Raw genomic sequence first — 23,194 nt, forward strand, 5'->3', positions numbered from 1 at the left:
TATTTCCTTATTTTTCCCGAGAATCTCAAAAGAAATAAAGAGTTCAGACTTTCTTTTTAGCCATGTAACTTTCATTAATGCTTTAGTTCGGTAAGATTTAGAGTTTCGCGCCGAGCGTAGGGCGACTGTCACGTCCAACAACAACAAAAAAGGGATCACAAGTACAATACCACAAAATACCTAGAAAGAGTACCACATATGATTCATTTCTTGATCCATTACATTGTGAAATCAAAATTATCATGACTTAATATATTAGCAGCAGATATTGATTTGCGATAACAATTCACCCATAAAATACATCATAATTCACGTAAAAGAGTTACAGCTTCTCGCTCTTGGAAATTCATCAAAAATTAGGGTTACTCTTTTAATCTCATCAACAGAAAACTTAAACTCTGATACTTTTAGGTGTTAACGTAACAGACTTCGTCAACCTTACGGAATGACCCATCTTCGGCATAATCATCCAAATGTAGATGTGCTTATAGGAGTTAATATTAGCTTGCCTTTGTAGACCCTCCCCCCCCCCCCCACATCTCGTCTTTGTTGAGGGATTATGTCCTGATGTAGGTTACTTCAATCTTCTGTGCTCCACTTTCAAAGTATAAAGTTTCCCGCTCCGGAACTTTGCACATTATCTACGTCCATGAGGTGGTCTTGAGATTTGACAGAGATTGTTATGTTTAGAGGAGGTGCTAGGGCGTCTGTGTTCAAGAAATCTAGTCCGAAGTGAGAGTTCTGTTTTACTAATGGACGATTCCTGACAATCATCCTGGTTTTGTTTTACTTGGTAAGTAGCCATGCACAAGAGACCTGTGTTGCCCTCTATGTTGTGTCAATCGGCCCTTCGAAGCACTGACGAAGTATCCTTATGTCAACTTGTCTGATTTAAACCAATCCACATTGACGAGCATCTCGTTTTCTAATCTAATCATTCTCCTGAGCATTGGTGATGAGTACATGGTGTATTTCACAAACTGTGTTTAATTCGGTTAAAACGGTAAGAACTACTGACAAATCAAAAAAGCTCTTCAGGACTGAGGCTATGCTCAATTGGGCGTTCCTCAGGGTCACACAGCCCTACAAAGAAAATAGTCCAACATCATAACAGACTCCGCAACTATATCAAAAGGACCGATGCTTTGCGGAGGAAACTTAACAAGTTTGATACAAGGGGAATAACCTTACCCCACTAGCCACTAGGACACTTCGTCAGTGCCTAGTAGTGACAAAAGTCAAAACTGAGAAGAAAGATATCACTGATCCCTTGTACAGGATTATTTAAAAAATGAAGGTAATTACAGGTGCATGTCACGAATCGTTCATTGGTGAAACAGAACGTTCGTTTCAATTAGGAACAGATTCATTGAACACAGATATTCCAGCTCCGCCTCTTTTCTGACGGGTCATTCTATTGATAAAGACTTTAGAGCTGACATCTTATTCCGTTGAGGACGGGTCGATGGTATATTTGGGTAACTGTCTGCAGTGGGAAATGCGTGTTGTTACAAAATCAGTCTTTCTTCAACAACGGGAATTCGGTGGTTAACATTTGTATTGAGATCGAAGGTTTAGAACTATTTTCGGGTTTCTTGTATGTTCGCCTACTCCACCATACCTGTGGAACTACAAACAACTCCGGCATCTTCTACATGTCCGCAGTTATGAGTTCCAAATTCACGATGCTGACAGTCAGCTAGGTTGTCTTCGTTTCCAGAACAGCTTACATCATCCAGTAAGATATCGCCAGAGCCCTGTCCAAATCTCGCGCAGCAAGGAGCTTCCGAGGCCTCTTGGTAACCAAGCATTCTACACACAACGTGAGCGTCTTCTAGGCCCCAGGAGTCGTCACACACGGTGCCCCACGTTCCGTTGTACCGAACCTCAACTCGCCCTTCATTGGCACACCCTCCATCCACAAGACGAACTTCATACTCTTTTGGCAATAGTACAAGAAAAATAAGTAGAATCGGGGAACAGTACAACTCCCTCTTACTGCTTACTTCAATTTAACGTTTAATGTCAATCTTTAAAGAAATAGAAATCTGTATGTGACAACACTTGCTCTTCTAAACTTCAGATATTAGAAAATGTAAAATTTCTTTTGTTGCATTTTACTCTCTGGTTACTTTATTATAACGGTAGAGTATACAGAAATTAAGTGATTATAACACGTAATAGAATGTCACAACATACCATTGCATGGAGAAGTAGTGCCACGAAAGAGGCCTATTCTGTTTACTTTAAACGCAAAATTTACGCAATCATAACATGCAGTAATACACAGTATTGATATCTATTACAAGAATGTCTTCTCACCTAATTGGACATACAGTGCTCATTCCATCAGAGTTATAACAGCATGCAATACAAGCATCACAAGTTCACAACGTTTAGGGAAGAGAGGCCACACATGATGCATATCTTTTTTTCTTCATAATTTGAAATTGAATTCATGAAATAATGTAAAAAGTAAACAAATTTTGACATTTTTAGGTAATTGTCCTCTAACTTGATACAAAAAACACACATTTCTGTTGCCTACGTCAATATACCTGTGGGACGGCAAACAACTCCCGCGTCTTCATTATGTCCACAATTATGAGTTCCAAATTCACGATGCTGGCAGTCAGCTAGGTTGTCTTCGTTTCCAGAACAGCTCACATCATCCAGTAAGATATCGCCAGAGCCCTGTCCAAATCTCGCGCAGCAAGGAGCTGACGTGGCCTCTTGGTAGCCAAGCATTCTACACACAACGTGAGCGTCTTCTAGACCCCAGGAGTCATCGCACACGGTGCCCCACGCTCCGTTGTATCCGGACCTCAACTCGTCCTTCATTGGCACTCCCTCCATTTACAAGACGAACTTCATACTCTTCTGGCACTAGTACAAGAAAAAGAGGAAGAATTAATTGATAACGTAACTCCCATTTGACTGCATGCTATGTCGTCGGTGGGAAAGAAAATAAAGAGATCTGTGCTCAAACATATTACTTTTTTTTTTCTCAAGGCTCTGAAAAGTAATAGAGAAGTTCAGACGTTCGTAGTGCTGTTTAAGTTTCGTAAACGCTTTGGTTGTGTAAGATTTAGAGTTTGGTTCCGCGGGTAGAGCGCTTGTGATGTAAAATAAAAAAAAACAATCATAAAAGAAAAATTACAAGTACACAAAATACCTAGAAGTAATTCCACAATGATATATTTCTTGTTCCATTCGATTTGAAAAAAAAAAAAAAAATGTAACGTAGTATGATATCACACGTGTCACAAATGTACACACTAGCAATTGTACTGTATGCATGGTTGTTTTAATGTGTATGTACACAGGTTGACCAGATTAATGGAGAACATTCTATGTGGTATAGATATAGTACATACAGGCTGACCAGATAAGTGGAGAATTTTCTAGGTGGTATACAATGTAGCTATACAGTACATGCATGTAACAGGAAATACATTATAGCTCACTCAATCTAGAATGATTTCACCCATTCCAGAATGTTCTGGGAAGTGCTTACATGTTTGGCTGAGTGAGGCACTGTCACTGTAGCCCAATGTGATTGGTAGTTAATTTTGGTAATGATGTTATGCAGTGAGTCATCCAGGTTTCCTGGAACTAGGACTTGCCAGTATGTTCAGGTGTGTGGCCCCAGGTTGGAGAGAGTTATAGAATGTGCTAGAAGGGGGTGAATAGATAGTATATAAGCTAGAGAAATTCTGCAGTAGGCAGAGTACCCAACACCTCTGCTCTGAGAGTTACGTCACTTCTGGCTCTGAAACGACTTGTTATAGTCAGTCCTGTGTTTCCTGCTGACCTGTTATGTTTGTGGAGATAAGGCCTGGGAGACATTTTGCCGGCAGATAATTAATTTGCCTACATTGGAGATAGACTCCATATTTTAATTTCAACGGACGTTGCTACGGAAAAGCTGTGACGGGCTGGATTCCTAGATGAACATTATTGAGCGAATCGTCATTCAACGCATCGACTGGATGTGGTCATCGTAACGTTGGATTCTGCACGTTTCGCTGTGGACATTATACCGTGGATATAACGTGGACTATCGTAACCAGCGCCTCTGGATTTTACGTTGGAGGAATCATTCATTGGGGCATCAAGGACCATTCATCCGTGCATCGAACATCGTATTTGGACATCACCAAGGGACTACTATATGAACCTCGTGACTAAGAATATGCTGTAATGCGTATAAGTGATTCCACTACTGTTTTATAATTGTTTCTACTGATCATTATTGTACTGATGTGAAACCGATTACCAGTCTGTACCCACAATATCACTGTTAATAAACCACCTGAACATCAGTTGATTGTTTCTTTTGTGCGATCATTCTCAGTGTGTTTTTGGTCGTAACACACGATACTGATATTGGATATCTCTCCTGAAACATATAACATGTTTGACGTAATAGAGTTAAAGCTAATCTGTATTGGAAATTCATCTAAAGTTGGTGTTAATCTTTTTATAGCAAGAAAAAAAAATGTCGCCTCTTATATTTTCTGGAGTCAACTCAACAGACTTCGACAACCTTATGGAACTACAAATCTTCGGCTTGAACACGTGAAGGTCAATAAATAATTCGTAGTTTGTAATTTGTGCTTTGTAGCCCTTCCCCCCCCCCCCCCGCTCCTCCCCCTCTTTTTTGTCGAAAGTCGGTTTGTCCTGATGTAGATTACTTCTGTAAAATCCCGTTTGAAAGGACGGGGTTCCCGGTAAAGAAGTTCAACATTATCGAGGTCTTGAGATTCCATATTGATAATAATTATGCTTTAGGGAGACGTGGCTAAGGGGTCTGTAATCAAGGAATCTGGTCTTAAGTGGGAGTTCTGTTTCACCAATGAACGACTCCTGACAACCAACCTGATAGTGTTATACTTGACAAGTAATACTGTACAAGAGACCAGTGTTGTCCCTCTAGGCTGTGTCATTCGGCACTACGAAGCACTGAAGAAGTATCCTTATGTCAATATGACTGTTGAGCATCTCGAGCATTGGTGATGAGTACATGGTGTATAAACAAACTGTGTTTCATTGAGCTGAAACAGTAGAACCGACTACTGACACATTGAAAAAGCTGTCCAGAACTGCCCCTATGCTCAGTGGGCCTTACAGAGGGTCAGCGAGCCCCAGAAAGAAAAGAATCAAACATCATAACGGACTCTACAACTACATAAAAAGGACAGATTGTACTGTCTCACGTGAAAGGAGATTCCGATACTTTGCGTAGGAACCTTAACAAGTTTGGCACAAGGGGAATAGTTTTAACGAGAACACTTCGTCAGTGCTTAGTAGCGCCAAAAGACAAAACTGAGAAAAAGTTAAAAAAAGCAACCAACATCAGTGCCTACTGACCCTTTTCTCAAGGCAGACGACGGGCGTGACAACATTCAAAACGTACTATGGCCTCCTTAACTACCGTCAGGTAGACAAGTCGAAAACGGGTAATTCTACTGATATTACCGAGTTGACATCTTATCCCGCTGACGATGAGTCCCGAGTATACTCGTGCAAATGTCTATGGGAAATGCGTGTTGTAGCAAAATCAGCCTGCCCTCATGAGGAATTTGGTAGATAATATTTTGTATTGAGATCAAAGATTTAAAAATATGTTTCTAGGTTTCTCGAATGCTCGCCTACTCCACATACCTGCGGAACTGCAAACAACTCCGGCGTCTTCTCCATGAACACAATTATGAGTTCCGTAACCTCGATGCTGACAATCAGCGAGATTGTCTTCTTCTCCAGAACAGGTCACATCATCCAGTAAGATATCGCCAGAGCCCTGTCCAAATCTTGCACAGCAAGGAGCTTCCGAGGCCTCTTGGTAACCAAGCATTCTACACACAACGTTAGCGTCTTCTAGACCCCAGGAGTCGTCACACACGGTGCCCCACGTTCCGTTGTACCGAACCTCAACTCGCCCTTCATTGGCACTCCCTCCATTAACAAGACGAGCCTGAAGCTCTTTTGATGTTTATAAGAAATGATAGATGTTGATATACTTCCTTTTACTTCTAAAAATATATCAAGTGTAATGTTTTATACTGTGACCAAATACGAATATTTGATTGGATTTAAGATTGTCAAGTTGGAATGTAACTGGATGTAAACTAGCTGTTTCCTCGTTAGAACTTGTCGAAACCCTTGGAAATGTTTAGGACCCTACACATAATACTCAGAGGTTTATTGCCTTTTTGTGTAAAAACCCAAGCATCTTTATTTTATAGACAGATAGGAATGTATTTGGACATATCGGATAGGTTCTCATTCGCAAAAATTGGCTACATAAAATTGATTTTCTGTCGTCCGCGATAAATGCCAGAGCATCATTAATAGCCATAATATTCCAACTCTCATTCTGAAAAACGTAAGTGTAATATACATTAAAACTCGTCTTCCTGTTTTGTTTTGTTTTGTTTTTTAATCAATCTTACCTGTGGAACCAGAAACATCACAACAAGACAAACACTAAGCATTTCTCTAAGTCATGAGAAAAACGAAATGGAAAATTGCTAAATATAATGTTTTCTTAAACATCGAGGTGTGCATTTGTCTTTTTTTTTTGCAATCGGTGGTAACCAACTGTCCTTGCAATAGCACAAAATGTCAGGCTACGTGCAACCCATTTACAATAGTATCATTTCATGTCAGCCAGGGTATAATAAGTTCTGTCAAGTTGAGTTACAAGCTGGAGCCCAGGCGATGTGTAAGGAAAAGAAAAGCAAGTAAGGAACTTTGGGATCTTTACAGGGATATGAGGCATTTTTGTCACTTTATTTATTACCTTCAGTGAGGTGCTCGTGGCTCGGTGCAGCAAATATAAGAAGGAAGTGGTGGAATACACAAATACACGATACACAAAACGAATAGGCAGTGTCTGCATGCACGAATACACGAAACGTACCCTCACGGACGCACACAACGCCGGCATCCTCTCCGTGCCTACAATTATGTAATCCGACAGGAGGATGATAGCATTCGGCCAGATTGCTCTCCGACCCGGAACATTCCACGTCGTCGAGCAAGATACTGCCGGTTCCTTCTCCGAATCTGGCGCAGCAAGGTGCTTCCGTTGCGCCACTGAAGCCCAACATCCGGCAAACGACGTGTGCATCCGCGAGATCCCAGATGTCGTCGCACACCGTGCCCCACTGGCCATCTTCGAGCCGGACCTCAACCCTGCCCTCTCCTCTGGTTTGACCGCCTGCCAGACGAACCTCGAATAACTCACTTGGCGCGACATTGCCCGCTGCACGTCCAAATAAACATTCGAACAAACAAATAAGCAAACACAGGGCAAAATCACAGCTTACTTGGGTAATGCCTCATGAAATGCAATATTTCTATAAAGGCCATGAATCACTTTTCATTCTGTCCGGCAGATTCCTTTTGTTTTACGTCCCATTTTATCAAAGGTTTGTGTGTTTGACTTTGTGAGTATATCAATGTGATGGGTCACAAACAAGAATATCGTTCATAATGTGCGACATATAGGCCCTACGAATGTACATAATCTTAATAAAGAGGCCTACTTCATCCTTGAAAGACGATGTCTATTTTTTTCATTTTTTTTTACTGACCTACTTCGCATCTTACACCGACGTCCTCTCGGTGGTTGCAGTTGTTTATCCCATACCCACGGTGATTGCACTGAGCAATGTTGGTCTCAACACCAATGCACTGGACGTCATCGAGCCAGATGCGACCGAAACCTGGCCCGAACGTTTGATAAGATGCAACAGATGCAGGGCCGCGGTACCCCAACATGCCGCAAATCACCCGCGCCTCTTCCGCACCGAACAAGTCGTCACAGACTGTCCCCCAGGTCCCGTTAAACAGCACTTCCACTCTACCCTCCGCTGCCGTCTCCCCGTCGCGGAGGCGGACTGCAACGTCGGAATCTTTATGCGAAGAAAGGTTCAGAATTTCAGACTATTACTAGTAAACGTTAATGGTTAAGCGCACACATCTGTCATAACTGAAAAACAACAACAACAAAAAGAACAACGCCAACCCATACACACGCACACAAACACTGAATCAGTGTTGTCCATTTGAGTTGTTGTGTTATAGCTACTCTCTGAAAATACTTCGAGCCGTATATATTGTTATATATTGTTAACTTGTTTTTTTTTTTATCTTGCATTTGTTAAAACTAATGTGAAAATACTGTGAATTATAAAAGAAATGAAAGCACGCAAACATTAGCAATTATATAAAGAGACAATTTCTCTGTAGATTTAGCTCTTATGAGAGAAAGACAATATGATCAAAGTTCCTTAATGTAGGTGTTATCTTGGAATATTTGCGCATGCAAATGTTCTCATGCTGTTGGTACATGAAACATGTATCACTGACACATTGACTGACACGAATTCCACTTGGAGGAGTGTTAAAAATCATGACATTTCATTGCCTGTATGTCGATGAATTATTCTGGAATAAAGATAAATTTTGCAGAAAAAGGATCTAAAACGTCGTAGAAAAAATAAAAAATCAATCTAAAACATGGATTCTTAATTTCAGAGAATGTGGAGAGAGAAACTTACTCCATGGATGTTTTACTCCAAGCTATTCTTCCTCGCAAACATTAGCAAGAGTAACACATTCGATGATAGGGTATTTCTATGTCTTACCTCTTTCACCGAATGAGCTGCCCGTGTATCTGCACATCTCTCTCATACTGGAAAAGCCAGTGTAGGCATACATTAGGCGTGTGAAAACGTCATGGGGTATTGATGGGACGGATGCGTAAGAAATGTTGCGAACAGCGGAACCGATTTCTGTGCACCTATCCTCGTCCACGAGGATGCCAAGAGCTTGACTAACCATATCCTCTGCAAGCGAGTCGATGAGTGCGGTAGACACTGCAGACGTGATTTCACAACAGAGGTCTTCTCTACTCTCAAAACCCGTTGCAATTGCAGCGAGGCGTGGAATTTCCACGAAGAACACCTGAGCAAATGCCTGCTGGTTGCCAAAGGGAATAGCGTAATCAGGATACGTTCGGGATGTAATCTCGTCCCAGTTGTCGCATATTTCGGCAGCTCTGGGTAAGAGAGTTTTCAAGGATTCGGTAGCGAATTCAGTGACCAGGTCTCGAATGGTCCGTCCAGAGCCAATTAGCTCTCCAGCTGCTTGGCAAATGGAATCCTCGCCGAATTCCTCAATACCGTAAAGATCTTGGAGAAGCTGTTGAAGTTGGGCCAGAATATCAAACGGTCGTAGAGGATTGTTTCCAGAGGGCACCGGGGTAGTGAACCATTGGAACGGGCGCCTGGATTCAGCAAATGCAATGATCTCGTCAGTCCACTGGGGGAAAGTTGTCGTGTCCGAGTCGACCGGGAGAATTGTTGGCTCGGTATATGTGTCGAATATCGTGGAATAAGTCTGGGAGAGTCCGAATGCCGCGAAGAGCGATCGACAGTAGTCCTCGCCGTTCAGGGATGTCCCACTTCTAAGAGATCTCAGAATTGGATCGCAGATTGCTGCCAGTTGATCCACTGGACCTGTGTCAGCTGGTCGGGCGAGAATGGCGGGCAGACGGGGAGCAATCCTCAGGCAAAATTCCCCTGCAGCCCGGAGTTGGCTGTCTGACGTCCACATGAGACTTGCGGTGTCGATCAGATCGGCGACGGTAATAAATGGCGACAGCTCCCCCGGAATTCTCGGGTACTGTATTGGTTCATTCTGTTGAACATACGGCAGGACGCACTGTAGGGCTGCCTCCCAGTCCACTTCAAGTCCAGTAGGAAGAGGGCATGGCTCGAATCGACCTTTGAGACGGGTTAGTGTCAAAGAATACCGCTGAATAAAAACGGTGTAGGAAACGATTTTAACGGAACCACAACAGTGGTAGAGCATCTCCGTACGAGTATAGCCGTTCAGGAATGAAATATTTACTTGCAAACAAAGATGTTGAAATGAAACTTTACTTCCCTGCGAAGGATTTTTGCAGAGTGAAGTATTCAAAGACTAATAAGTAAATGTAGTATACTAAACCAAATAAGAGGTGGAATTTTCACTGAAATATTTCCAGGGTTTAAGGGGGACCGGATGATTTTCAGATTTTTGCATTTGTACACTATTAGTAATACTGAGTACAAAGTTTCAGAATTTATAATGATTTGGATGAGGAATAAGATTTTTTACAATTTATAACGAATCACAAGGAACTAGGATGATAGCATGACTGCCTCAGCATAAAAATGCAAGAGTTGAGGCTCAAGAAAGCAAAACAAAAGAAGAAGGTGAGTATAGATTCTACACAGGTGACGCAAGTGAATATCGTAATGAAATTACTAAAACTGCTGCATTTCTGAAATAAAAAGTGAGGCTACTATGTCATCAACTTTGTTCATTGTAATTTGTTGAAGATCTTGATAGTATTGGTTGGGGTGAGGATTCAGCTTCTAAGTTTGGGTGAGATACTGAGAAACCAATTTATGAAAATGGTAAGAGCATACACAATACTCTTAAAGGGGAATTCAAACTTTCTTTGATAAAGATCAGTTCTGAAATAGGTGAGATGTTCAAAAGCAAAGAAAAACAAAGCGAACTTAATAAAAGAGGGGTCCCACTTTTTTTAGGATCGCTTTGTTTCTCACGGATATCTAAATCATTAAAAAAAAACAATTTTCATCATATAAATTTTGAATTCCTCTTAGAATTATATGCTCCTTCAGAATTCATAAGACATTTCTCATTATCTAAAGAGAATAATAATAAATCATCGTTAAATAACGCTGGAAACCTGAAGCTCCATCTCAACAGAAACTGTACCATCCCTTTAATTAAAGGAAAAGTTCACCCTTATAAACATGTGGATTGCGTGAATGCAGCCATGTCTGTTGATCATAATTACCATCGTACATCTGAGGGAAATGTGACAATCCGTTCAAAAGTTGTAAATTGTTAAATTCCTTTTAGTCACTGCTGTATGAGAAAACTACTACAGTTTGTGATGTAAAGCACGTGCGTAAAACATGAAGAAACTGTATAGGAAATTCCACAAATTGATTTTATTTTTCAATAAAGTATTCCTTCATCTTCTTAAGGGTAGTATCACTCCCCTTGCATTCTGAAAGAGGCAAGTCAAGCGCTCATCTACTATCTGTGAAAAGATGTTGAATTTTCTGTGTATCGCTCTGTGCATGTGTCATCCAAACACATTTAAGCGGGTAATCTGATTTTCCTCAAACTTTCGCTGATGTGTTCTAGAAATATTGTTGCATTCATCTAATCCACTTGTATAGCGTAATGGCGAATTTGTCCTTGGAACGACTTTACCTACCTTCATCGATGCATGTGACAGCGACCTTTTGCCAGAATTGACAGTATACGGCTTGTGATCTACCTCCGTTCGGACACTGGTCGAACCTCTGCTCGTTCCCGGTACATTCTACATCGGAGACGATCGCCGTCCCGTCACCTCCTGGGTAGTACGTGTAGAGCCGAACAATGGCGCTTCCGTCGAAGCCAAGCTGTCGACATACGACGGTCGCGTCCTCAGAGCCCCAGCCGTTACGGCAAACTGTTCCCCATTCGCCGTTGTAGAAGACTTCCAGTCGCCCTTCTAGATCATTCCGTCCGCCGATAAGGCGAACTGGCACGTCTGGAACTTGATCAACCAATGTGGATAGTTCAGTGAGCAATGCAAACTTGGTTCTACAATCAGTATTGTCCATAAAACTCCAATGGACTCATTTATGTTGTGATATATAATACTACAAATGAGAGACTTGAGTTTTTTTTTCCTGTAGTCCCCTCTAATTACAGTGATCTTAAGGTATTACGTATAGAAGGGACGATAATGATATGCCAGCGTAAGCAAAAAGTGCTAGAGAAAATATAATTTAAACCTGTATTGTTTATCTAGGCCTACAAAAAGTTGATTGCTTTTTTAGACAATTTTAAATGAAAACTACTAATGTTGACTGAATCGTTGCTTATGAATCATTAAATAGCAACACAGATGACAGCATTGGCGAATAAAATTGATCTTTGATTATGACTGTCTGCACGTATCATGAAATTCATCACGTGTAGGCAAACTTATCCTTGTCCGTTATTTTTTTCTATGCAGAAAACTTCACTTAAAGGATGCCGAGACTATTTTTTCTTTCTTTGTTTTTGTTTTTGTTTTTGTTTTTGTTTTTTGTTTTTTTTTGCAGCAGCAGACTTTGTCACATTGGCTTTAACAGCCCATAGCGTAAATAATGCATACATACACGTACATATACATTCACACCCATACAAACAAGCAAGTGTTTATGTGCTTAAAATGTTTATGCCTCGATCCACTTTTAAATGTATTTATTCAGACTATTTAAAATCCACGTGAGGTAGGGCCCTACTGACATATAAAGGAGGACACGAACGCCAACCGACAGACTCACCAGGTTGGCTGAAAGAGGAAGTTATGGTAGAGCACAGGGACTGAGTGCTTCTGAACCCAGTGTACTGGTAGAACATGATGTTAACAAGGGATCTTGGGAAGAAGTCGTACAAGAGATCTCGAATTTCTCTAGTTACATTCAAGCATCTTTGTTCGGCGGTGAGGATGCTTAGGATGTTGTCTGCTATTTTCACAGCTCCTTTATCTAGCAACATGTAGTATTCATTCGAGAGGAATGTTTGGAGATCAGCACAGAATTGTTGTCTGTCCTCATATCCGGCCAAGACAGACAAAAGTCTTGGCATATCTTCGAGTAGCAGTCGACTGGCATTGGCAGGAAGCTGTAAATCGCTTTGGACATAAGAGACAATGGCGTCCCAGCTATCACATATCTCTTGTGTCCGAGGCATCAGACCTTTAACATACTCTTGTAGAAACTGCCTGACGAGTCCCCTTAAAGTTGCTCCCGAAGACACCAGATCACCTGCAGCACGACAAACGCTCGCAGCATCGTACGACGTCAAGCCGTACAAATCTCTTTCAATTCGGCGGACCAACCCCATAAAGTCAAACGGTCGTAGAGCATAGGGCTGTCCTGGGATGCTGGTGGCGGTACTTTCGAGAAAAGGCGTTGTGGTAGGCATCTGGGCTGGGAGAAAGTTGGTAAGGTTGTAAATCAGCAGGCAGTGCGCTTCTACATCCAACTCGGTTTCACCTCTCAGTACCGCTAGTATGGGGTCACATGCCAGTTGAAACAACTCTGGTCCATTGGTTATAACAACGAGACGTGGTGCAATTTTGACGCACATCTGTCCCTCAGCCTCAACTAGAGTGTCAGCCGTCCAAGCGGCGCCGAGAGCTTGGACGACGTCCGAAACCGTCAGGAAGGGGAGTAATTCCCCAGGGTTGACGAATGGTTGCACCTCTTGCTGGAGAAGACAAAGATACGCCGCATCCCAGTCAACAGACCATTCAGAATATTCAGGACACGTGTCATTTTGTCCATCTGGTATGACAATGAAAAAAAAAAAGTAAAACTGGTTATAATTCGCCCTTATTAAATTACATTAAAGATCAAATGTGAAATGGAAAATTTTATAACCATGTAATAACCATATTGGTCGTCAGGTCACAAGGTCATCAGGTGACTGATAAAAGTTGATAATTTATGGCAATCGTCACAGTGTGGTTGAAATTATACTTAGTATTCACTATCATTAAAGGTGTGTTTTCTTTTCCTTTGGTTTCCCCAACCTAACGACGGAAAGGCAACTAGTTTATTCAATTGCGTATCCCCAATCTCGTATCTCACCCGTAGTTACCCGTAGTTGCGCACGCAGGTCCTATTTTCCCGCAGCCAATAAAGGCCCTGTCACACCTTTCCGGGCAAGCTACGCGGGTTTGTAGCGTATGGGGATTTTCCAGCAGACAGGACATTTTTTTTTTCTTGCGGACGAGGATTTGGGCGAGTTTCGCGTGCGTCCTACATGCTGGATCCGTTCTACGTGCATTCCATGTGACTTGCGTGTCAGGCACATAGGTGGCGAGTTATGGCTGACAACTTGGTGAAAGAATTACCCTGAAGGAATAGGCAAAATTCCAACAAAATGCCATTACTCGCATAGATGCATAGATCCACGGGCAACCTACGTACTTCAAGAGGGTCAAATACTTTTGACTTGCGACATGGTGCAGCCATGGGCATCCTACTGTTGTTCTGCGAGGGCCTCTGCAGGCAATCCCCGCAACTCACCCTGAAAACGTTTTGGTTATGCTCAAATCGGACTTGAGAGAGCACCTCCGGGCAACAACGTGTGAGATACGTCCTAGGTACTGTCAGGTGCGGGCCAACTGTGGAGAGCTCCGAGTAGCAAATGTGTTTCAAGTCGCAAAAACTTCCCAAGATACAGTATGACAAGGCCTTGGGCATGCTCAAAACTTTTTTTCAAGTGAGTCGCGGGGTTTAATTGTCCAGAGAGGTATACACGCATAACACCAGTAGGAGTCCCTTACCGGCAGCACGTCGCAGGCAACTGCAACGCAGGTTCTTCGCGGTATCCGTAAGTCTTTCGTAACAGAAAACAAAGCTCTTACGCAGGTCGCACGGAATACATGCAAGTAGAAGGTAAGTAGCACGCGTTTAGCAGGTACAGCTGTAAGACTCAAGTGCGAAACTCGCAAACATTCTTGTCCGCCCGCAGAAAATTCTGCGTGCTGGAAAATCCCAATTCGGAACAAGCCCGCGTAGCTTGCCCTGAAAGGTGTGACACTTAAACCATGCATGCTCAGGGCCTGTCACACTCGGGGCCTGCGTCGGACACGCGTGTCATCTGCGGGCATATTACGTGCATAGTACGGGTGCATTTCCTGGCGAGGAACGGTGTTAATACAGCTTACATACTTGTAGCTGGTCAGCTCTGCGGGATTGAAGCAAGCAATACAGGCAAATCGCGTGCCTGATGAGTGTCATTTACTGTCCTGCTGCTGTCTGGTTGAGATTTGGCTCCGGTAAACAGCTAAATTCAGATTAAAAAAAGAAAATTCTGAGCATGCGCAAAATTGGTCCTCAAAAGCGATCTACATTATTTATAGCTCGTGTGGTCTGTGTTTTCATTACTCTTTCTGGGCTATTTTTAGTGTGTGACCATGTTTGGGTGCCTTTTTATCTTTTTCTTATTTTCTTGTAGGTTGCGTCCTCGCGTAATTTAAAGGTACTGTTCAACACGACGCAGGGAAAGAGGAGAACGACCGACGCAACAGTTGTCTCAAACGTTCGCACGTCGCCAATCTAACGTTCCTTAATGACATTCTTTTGGGACCTCTGCCCAATATGATAGTCCTATTGAGGGATACCGTTCACTGAGTTGTCAGTTGGCCCAAATCCTTGTCCGCCCGCAGATTGAAGGGGAAATAATTCGTTTGTCACTGACCAAAGTATTATAGAACTCTGATCAGGGATCTTTGTACAATGTGTATAATTACTCTTTTCTTAAAGAGGAAATCCATCCCAATAAAAAAAGAACAAGTAGACTGATAAAAAAGGGAAAAAAATCTATACAGAACGTTCCAAATATGACGTAAATCGGATATTAAAGAAATAAGGAAGATGATGGCATTATGGAATTTCACATTTATATTCGAAGCATAACATTTCTTGACCAGTCCTTTTGAATATCTAAATAAGCTGATGATACCATGCCCTCACAATTTTTCTTAAATGTTCTACATTACCATGTGTGTGTAATTCGGGAAAAAATGTAGTTCATACAGGCATACCATATTCCCATCCCGACTTATATATCACCGCTACTATAATTTGTCCTTTCTGTTTTGGGTGGTTTTAGGTGGTTTTTAGGGAAGTTTGATATTGACACAGCTGAAATATGAGATTTTTATCTTTTTTTTGTTTATGAAATGAATAGGAATTGTGAGACAAGACATTATCAACTTACTGATTTGAATATATTCGTAACAAATGGAAAGGTCAAGAAGTGTTGTCCAAAAAACTTTGAAAATTCAAAATGTCATAACTTTCTTACTTCTGATCTGATTTTTATCATTTTTGAAACGTTCTGTAGGGAGTTTTTTTTTTCCTTTCTTTAGAGCTAATCTAGTTTAGGTTGATTTCCACTTTAAGGGCAGCAATCGTTCACCAGCTAGAACAGACAAAAGGTTATTGAAAGAACACGTTGGAAACACTGCTTTGTATCGCATATTGTTGTTATCCCTAGTTTTTCCATAGGTTGAACAGAAAATTTACTCGTATCACTAGCCTATAGGTTATGGTAAGCACCAATTTCAATCAAGATGGTGAAAAAAGCAAGAGAAAGTCAAGGTCTTTACATTGTCAACGTCTACAAGACCCCTGCTACCCTGTTGTACCCCGAGACCTACCCCAAGCATAGTCTCCAGTACTGCATATGCCGGCTACCTCAACTGCCAGCACACTGACTGGGAACTTTCTTATACTCCGACCGATGGAACTCTTCCACCAACCCAGACCTTGAATGGTACAGAGAATCTTCTTATGGCACTTAAAGTCTAGGGCAAGACAGCTTCCCTCGATCAACAGCCATCAAAAACCTACTATTATCAGAGCCACGCACCTTGTAGCCCAAACTCTAACAAGACCAGCAAAGAGATGGAAATTCCGCAAGCAAACAGGAATATCTATAAGGAAAAGACAAAAAACGTGGAAGCCTATTTTCCCTTTCCATAGTGAGGCCTACTAACATCACCGAGGCATATTCCTCCATGTAGTCAGCGCTTCATCAAAAGCAGCTATCCCACGAAACTGTCGAAAAGAGTACATCCCCAGATGGGACATGTGGGATGAGGAATGTGAAAGGCTCTACAAGACATTCCAGGGCCCCATTTCATAAAAGATAAATAGGATAAATAGGATGGCAACTCTTGGTGGAATGGCAACTTCCAATAGCAACAGCCAATCAGGAAGCTGGATTCCTGTCATTGCCATGACAGCAAGCCGTTCCAGCAAGAGTTGTTATCATATCATCCGTTTATGAAATGGGGCCCTGAACTCACCAAATGCTGAATGATATTGTGACGCGCAGCTCATCTAAAATCTCACCTTGCCGACACACGAAAGGCACGCTGGCGGGAAGCCACTGAGATCATCGACTTCACGCACTCTGCCGGAAAGCATGGTAACTGATCAACAAATTGACTGAAAAGGCAACCAAGAAAAAGTCTTGCCCTGTCACGCCAGAATCATGAGATAGCGCGCGCTCTCATCAACAAAAAAGGTACCCCTACCCTGACATTAAGGACTTTTCCCGCGACGTTAAAAACAAACTGAAAGAAATGAGAAACACATCATCTGCTAATAATGTAGTCTCACAACAGCCTTTAATATCTCCGAAATGAGGCAATGTATTAGACACGCTCAAGTCTGGGAAAGTCCCTAGCCTTGATAACATATACCCAGAACTATTCCACGCTGGCCCTCGCCATATAGTGACTCGCCTATTAAAGACACTTCATGTCACGATGCCTCTCTGATGCCAAAGTCCCCCTGCAATGGAAGAAGGCCACTGTTGTAGCCATTCTGAAGCCAAGCAAACCAAGAAATAACCCTATAAGAGCTACCGCCCTAATTTGTACTTCGGCACTGTTTGAACGACTAAAACTAAGCATGACAGAGCCTATTCTCGAGCATTTCCTGCCAAATGAACAAGCAGGTTTCAGGAAATTGTGTAGCACTAACGATCAAGTGCCTGCAACATGCTGCTAAAATGATAATTGGAGCTGCATGGGCGTCACCAGGGGGGGGTGCGTTGGGTGCGAACGCACCCCCCTTCAGACCCTAAAAAAAAAAAAAAAAAAAAAAATCATGGGCAAAAAAATTCGCACCCCTGGTTCTGGCAGCACTGATTTTATACTTATCTACTGTATAGTACAGGTGTATTCTATACAGTGTTTACTATTTAGATAGATTTTGGACATCTTCCCATGCTTGGCCACTTCGACGCCACCTCGCTGGTCATACCTCCCCCAGTCATGAACATAAACCGACACCCTTGACTACCAGTGGCGGATCCAGGGGGAGGGGCGCACCGGGCGTCCCCGCCCCCTCTCAATTTTCAAAGCGAAAAAGTATAGCTACAAACGGCAGTTTTTGGACTGTAAAATGTCAAAATTTTCAAGCTCGCTCGCTCCGCTCGCTGGCATTTTAGTCGTAATGCCATTCTCCCGAAGTTGCTGCCAGTATTTGCCGGCAGTTCCACCCGGTGCGCCCCCCCCCCCCCTTACTGCAAAAAAAAAAAATAATAAATTAAAAAAAAAAAAATATATATATATATATATATAGCTACAAACGGCAGTTTTGGGCATGTAAAATGTCACAATTTTCAAGCTCGATCGCTCCGCTCGCTCGCATTTGAATTCACCTGATATTGCTGCCAGTAATTGCCAGCAGTTGCGCCCGGTGCGCCCCCCCCCCCCTTAATTTCGAAAGCAAAAAAGATATAGCTTAAAACGGCAGTTTTTGGACTGTTTAATGTCAAAATTTTCAAGCTCGCTCGCATTTAATCTTTACGCAATTCCCCTGATGTTACTGCCAGTAATTGTCTGCAGTTGCGCCCGGTGCGCCCCCCTCCCCTTAATTTCCAAAGCGAAAAAATATAGCTACAAACGGCAGTTTTTCTACTGTAAAATGTCAAAAATGTTCAAGCTCGCTCTCTTCACTCGCTCGCATTGAATCGTTATGCAATTCACCTGGACCCTGTGTTATGAAGAGTTAAAATTGATTATAAAGTTGATTTCTATCATAAGTCAATGGCAGCCTGTGTGTTAAGGAAATTTAAAATAGATTATAACTTTTGATAAGACAGGGTCCAGATGTTGCTGCCAGTAATTGCCAGCAGTTGCGCCCGGTGGCATGCGCTCCACCCCCCCCCCCAAAAAAAAAAAAAAAAAAAAAATCCAAAGCGAAGAAATACGGCTAAGAACGGCAGTTTTTGGACTGTAAAATATAAAATTTTCAAGCTCGCTCGCATTTAATCGTTATGCAATTCACCTGATGTTGCTGCCAGTAATTGCCAGCAGTTCCCGCCTGGTGCGCCCCCCCCCCCCCTCCCTTGATTTCCAAAGCGAAAAAATATGGCTGAGAACGGCAGCTTCTGGACTGTAAAATGTGAAATTTTCAAGCTCGTTCGCTCCGCTCGCTCGCATGTAATCGTTATGCTCTCCTGATGTTGCTGCCAGTAATTGCTAGGAGTTGCGCTCGATGTGCCCCCTTACATTCTAAAGCGAAAAAATATAGCAACAAACGGCAGGGTTTTTTTTTTTCTACTGTAAAATGTCAAAATATTCAAGCTCGCTCGCTCCGCTCGCTCGCATTTAATTGTTATGCCTTTCTCCTGATGTTGCTGGCAGTAATTGCTTGCAGTTGCGCCCGGTGCGCCCTCCCCCTTTATTTCTAAAGCAAAAAAAATAAAGCTCCAAATGGTAGTTTTTTTACTGTAAAATGTCAAAATTTTCAAGCTCGCTCTCTTCGCTTACTCGCATTTAATCGTTATGCCATTCATCTGATGTTGCTGCCAGTAATTGCCTGCAGTTGCGCCCGGTGCGCCCCCCCCCCCCCCTTAATTTCCAAAGCAACAAAATATGGCGACTAACGGCAGTTTTGGGACTGTAAAAAATGCCAAAAATTTTAAAGCTCGCTCGCTCCGCTCGCTCGCGTGTAATCGTTAAGTCATTCTCCCGATATTGCTGCCAGTAATTTGTCGTTTTACACCGTCATTCCATAATCCATTTATAGGGGGACAACCCCCTCCCACAACCTCCCCTCTTGCTCGTTCCGCTTGTTCGGGCTCGGTCGCGTTCATGACATCAGTGTAAGAATTATTACTAGAAGTTTATTTGAATTATACCATTTATGGGCAAATTGTTCAATAATAATTTACTTCAAAGTGTACTGATACCTTAAACAAGTGGGACTGTTTCAAGTCGATAAAACACGCAAAATACCTGCATCAAATTGCACCATTTACAACATCAAAATGCAAAAAGCGCTCACCGTGGGAGGGGGACACTCCCTCCCACATCCTCCCCCTCGCCCACTCCTCTCGCTCTTGCTTGGCCGCGTTCATGATATTCAGTGTAAATATTAAAACAGGAAGTTTGTTTGGATGATACTTTTTTATAGGCAAATTGTTTGATGATAATCTACATCAAAATATACTGCTTCACTTTAAACACGTGGGACTGTTTCAAGTCGATAAAACAAGCAAAGCATGCATTAAATCCCCCTCGCTCTCTCCGCTTGCTCGGGCTCGGTCGCGTTCATGACATCAGTGTGTTAAAGAATCAATACAATAAGTTTATTGAAATGATATAGTTTATAGGCACATTGTTCAACAACAAATTCCATCAAAATGTACTGCTACCTTAAACAAATGGGACTGTTTCAAGTCGACAAAAACACGCGAAAAGCCTGCATCAAATTGCACCATTTACAACATCAAAATGCAAAAAGTTCTCACCGTGGGAGGGGGGGGGCAACAGGAACTTCCACCCCCCCCCCCCTTGCTCGCTCCCTCGCATACTAACAACCCCCCCCCCCCCCAAAAAAAAATAAATAAATAAATAAAATAAAAAAATAAAAAAAGATGAAATCCTAGCTACGCCGGTGCCCTTTCCCCGCTTGGTTTCCCTCAAAAACAGTAAAAGTCTAGGGATTGAGAGCTTCCTTTTTTCCAAATGTCTGTCAAAAAAAGAATCTCCCTTACATTAGGGTCAAAACGCACCCCCCTTGAAAAAAAGCTGGTGACGCCCCTGAGCTGCCTTTGAAGACAATAAGAAAAATAATGTGGATACTTTCTTCCGCCTATGACACAGTCTGGCATCGTGGACGTGTCCTCAATCTCTATCAAACACTATAAGACAGACAGATGATCCAAGTCACCATAAGCAATCATGTCAGATAGTTGCTTGAAAGTAGTTCTCATCGATGACACGTTAAGCAGAACTATATAACGACCCTAACAAATGATAATGTCCCCAATGGCTGATCAGTCCTTGAACCAACACTCTTCGACCCTTGCCCATTGCAGCTCTAGATACGCCTACACTGTAAAAAATGCGACATGCGACATGTTTATGAACTAAACACAGTGTTAAAAATCTAAACACTTTGTTTAACATCTAAACACCCGGTGTGTATAGCACGTGTAAAGTATTGAGAGTTAAAGTGTTTAGCTTGGAGTGTTTAGTTGGAGTGTTTATTCTGGCTATGTCCATATATATGAAGAAGTGTTGGAAATGGTGTTTAAATTGCAATTTCCATTTTCCTTTTATCACGAGAAAGTGGAAACAGTTACGACATCAAGATGCACTATGAAATAATTCATGTTTTAGGCCTTTCATGGAAATGCCTAATCAATAAGGAAAAAGGATAACCTAAAGATATGTAATTCAACTGTAATAAATTTATATTTTGGTTTCGCATGTACAGTTCTATATTTTAACTGCTAGAAAAAAAATGGGAGTTGCCTTTGTTAATAATTTCGTTCATGGTTTAGGGCATTACCCAAATGTTTGTTGGTTAGGCCTAAACACTTCTACTGTTAGGGTAAACAGACGCGTTTACATTTAGAACGCCTCGTAAACACGCTCTAAACACCGCACATGTTTAACATAAACACTGTGCTACTCGTACTCTACAAGTCAGCAGCGCATGCGACATGACGGCCGCGGCCACAACGCACGCATGGTGCCCTGTGCGTGCGCTTCTAGCGCACACTCGTGCTATGCATAATTATGACCATAATCAATGCACAATTGGCGGGAAAGGAGATGTGCGCGTACGTCCTGTACGGATGGTTCTGTCTGATTGGCTGGCTGGCGCTGCCCTAGCAGCGTGATGTGCGTAGGCCTACAGTGTGCGCATTCGTTAGAGGCTTGGTATCGTCCACTACACTGTCCTTACGACTCGATCGACTGCACTGACTGTACTGTCGTACGGTACTGCATAAAGCTGAAGGAGCGGATCTAGCTAAGATGGCGTCGAAGCGATAAAGTTCTAGCCTGGCCGGCCTGCATGAAAGCGGTAAGTCTGCTAAGTCTGCTAAGTCGGTGAATAACAAGATTTATTGCAAAATTGCCCTCGTTTAATGTAAAACTGTAGTAGGCGTAGAAATAGGCTACGCCCTGAGAGATTTTGCTCGTTTGTTTTAGTTTTCTATTTCTAAATCTAACGTTACTGGAACGGGGAACGCTCTAACTGTAACGTGTACGTGTTAGTGTTGTTAACGTTACAATATTCCTACGCTCTACAGATTACCGGTACCGTAGTTATGGGTAAACTCGGCCTAGCGGGTTTGTTTGTTTGTTTGTTTTTATTTCATATACATTGCATATACGTACAGAAGAAACCTGGGATTGCCTGTTCAGTTATCAAAATATGTCTGTTCTTCCACAGGGTCCCTAAACTCACGGGTATTACAACTCACTGTATCTTTAATTTTACGAAGTTATGAAGTATCTTTCATGTGAATGACGATGGGTTACTGACTATATTTTGAGTGAAATTCAGTTTTATTCCCTGTAAATTCTTCATAACTCAACAGGTGGTGAAACTTGAATGTAAAGCCCATTAGGATGTCTTGGAAAGGGATGCCGATGGCACCAAAGTGGGTGACGATGATGTCCTGACAACTGTTTAAATTCTGCAAGACATTACCTCTGCTAGCAGAGAACGAGGAATGGTGCAGTCAGCAGAGTAAATCAACTGGGGATAGTACATCACTGTATACTACCCATGTGGAAAGTGGAAATCAAGTAAGTACATTTACTCAAAATTGCAGAGCCAAATCAATGAATATTATGAACTTAAAGGGCATGTACATGAGTTTCTATAAAATGCAGATTTTAGATGCTTTAAGTTCTTTTGTTTGTTTGTTTGTTTGTTTGTTTGGGGGGGGGGGGGGATTACGTACTCCCGACTGCCGAATCCAATCCATTAGCTAAAATAAATATGAAAAATTGATTTATTGCAAATATTGCTGAAAGTGTAAATTACAGATGTGAAAATCTTCACCCAAGAGACAAAGGATACAGTAATGGTCGTAACTCTGCTTGATAATGATGATGAATAAGAAAGAAGCAACAACAACAAAAAAGACTTGAATTATTTCCAGAAAATTCATCAAAGTAAGTAAAAACTGACGCAAGACACCTTAGTGCTAATGTGATGAAGGGATTCTGTCATTCCTTTTAATTTGAACTTGCTTATGGATTCAGTCAACTTCTTTG

The 23,194-nt window shown here is 42.1% G+C and overlaps 1 pseudogene; it reads right to left on the minus strand.

Annotated features, from left to right (window-relative positions):
• The window catches only part of LOC139710001 (scavenger receptor cysteine-rich domain-containing protein DMBT1-like), a 55,459-nt pseudogene extending 41,111 nt beyond the window's left edge, over positions 1–14,348 (minus strand).
• Positions 14,349–23,194: the final 8,846 nt, after the last annotated feature.

This window comes from Diadema antillarum, unplaced genomic scaffold (genome assembly GCF_040938485.1).
Source record: "Diadema antillarum isolate AM-2024a unplaced genomic scaffold, OU_Dant_1.0 seq00001487_RagTag, whole genome shotgun sequence".
In the NCBI taxonomy this organism is placed as follows: Eukaryota; Metazoa; Echinodermata; class Echinoidea; order Diadematoida; family Diadematidae; genus Diadema; species Diadema antillarum.